At 38.8% G+C, this 2,142-nt stretch overlaps 1 pseudogene; it reads left to right on the top strand.

Annotated features, from left to right (window-relative positions):
* The first annotated feature begins 305 nt into the window (after positions 1–305).
* Positions 306–1,847, top strand: LOC107927394 (metalloendoproteinase 2-MMP-like; annotated as a pseudogene).
* The last annotated feature ends 295 nt before the right edge of the window (positions 1,848–2,142 follow it).

Genomic DNA, 2,142 nt, shown 5'->3' with positions numbered 1-2,142 from the left:
AACACTCTTAAATTACTAATATTTTACTTTTTTTTTAAAATGTACTTTTTTTTAATTTTAAAATAATTACAAACACTAAAAATTATCACATAACACTAAACTACTAACATTTTAATCTTAAAATAATTATAAAAAAATTACTAACATTTTTTTCTTCTTTCTCCTCCTTCTCCTTCTTCTTCTTTTTCTTTTTCTTCTTCTTCTTTTCTCTCTTTGCTGCTGCATTCACAAAATTGGGGGACCGGTGCTTATATGGTCCCCCATTACAAAATTAAATTTTTTTTCTCTCTGTCTCTACAGGTGGGATGGGGGGTGGGGGGCAGGGACACGTGGCGGGCTGCAGGGAAGCCGCTCCCCTGCAGCAGGCGCGAATGGTCGCGCCTTCGGGTTTGGCTCGACCCGGTTTTGACCCGATTGAATTTTAAAAATTTAAAAATTATTAAAATATAATAAAATAATAATATTTTAAAAAATTACATTATTAAAAAAATGGGTCGCGCCTGTCAAGTAGGCTCGACCCAAAAAAACAACCCATTTCCGTAAATAATATATCTGACACCCTATTTTGATATTTTAAAATTTTTTTTAACCCAATTGGGTAAAAAAACCCCCCTTTTGCTTCACTCACAGCTAGTTTATTTCCAAACATAACAGCTTATCCGCCATGGCTACACCCAAACGCCACCTTTTTAGCCCTATGGACTGCCTTCATTAAATTCGCGGGTTGCCATTCAGGAGAGACACGACAGGGTTTGTCTAAGCTCAAACACTACTTTAGCAACTTCGGTTACATCCCCATCACTATGCCTAATTTTAGCGACGATTTTGATGACGAGCTAGAAAAGGCCTTGAAAAGGTACTAGCAGAATTTCAACCTTTACTTGACCGGTCAACTGGATGATCAGACTTTTCAACGGATCATAAAACCGAGATGCGGTAACGCCGATATAATGAATGGGACGACTTTCATGAACTCTGGTAAATCGTCATCTTTCCACACCACCGTACACTTCCACATGACGGGTCATTATAGTTTCTTCCCCGGTACGCCACGTTGGTCTGCCAACAGGAGGGACTTAACGTACGGTTTCTTACCTGGAAATGAGTTAACAGACGAGATGAAGGCCGTCTTCACAAGCGCCTTCCAGAAATGGTCCGCTGTTACGCTGCTGACCTTCTCGGAAACGGATTCATTCCTCACTTGGACGTCAAAATCAGTTTTTACAGCAGAAACCACAGAGACAGAGAGCCATTTGACGGGGTTTTAGGAATTTTGGCTCACGCGTTTTCTCCTCCCAGCGGGAGGTTCCATTTGGATGCGGATGAAAACTGGATCGTTTCGGGCGACGTCATGAGGTCAGCTGTGCCGTCGGCAGTAGATTTGAAGACCGTGGCTGTCCACGAGATCGGGCATTTGTTAGGGCTGGGGCATTCGTCGGTGGAAGATGCGATTATGTATCCGACAATCACTTCGAGAACAAGGAAAGTGGAGCTAGCAAATGATGATATAGAAGGAATTCAATGGTTGTACGGTAGTAATCCTAACTATAACGGTTCCACCACGCCAACTTCGACTACTGAGGAAAGGGAGACCAGCGATGGTGAAATTCGTTACTTGGCTTCACGGTGGACCCTTGCTGTATTTTTGGCCGTTGGATTTAGGGCCTTACTTTTGTAGATTACTTAAAGATTAAACTAGTGTTTATAGTATTTTGCTATTTTTTTAGTAATTTCGGCCACATTGGGTGGTAGCATTTATTCCTTGAGTTGCCATTTTTTCCCCTACAGCTGTACCTTTGTTGTTTTGGTTGTAAGTAAATAAGTGTATTTTTATTGTGTTTTACAAATAAAAAATAATATGGAATATTCTTATTAAAGTCAGTTTCCAACATCACTTTATAAATACATTAATACATTATTTATATTTATATTTATATGATTAAAAATCATCATTTGTTTAACATAATAAATTTTTCGTAAAATAAAATTCAACATTTTCTACATTTTAATAGCATATAAAAAAACACATTCCATCATCAATAAGTAGAACAGACCTAAAACGCAACCAACACATTTCAAAAACAGCTCTGACGCCATCCAAATGGCCCTATAGTTGCCAACCCAATTGGATAGGTTAAATAC

The sequence above is a fragment of the Gossypium hirsutum genome, chromosome A12 (assembly GCF_007990345.1).
Source record: "Gossypium hirsutum isolate 1008001.06 chromosome A12, Gossypium_hirsutum_v2.1, whole genome shotgun sequence".
Lineage (NCBI taxonomy): Eukaryota > Viridiplantae > Streptophyta > Magnoliopsida > Malvales > Malvaceae > Gossypium > Gossypium hirsutum.
This window is presented reverse-complemented; position numbering and strand designations above follow the sequence as displayed.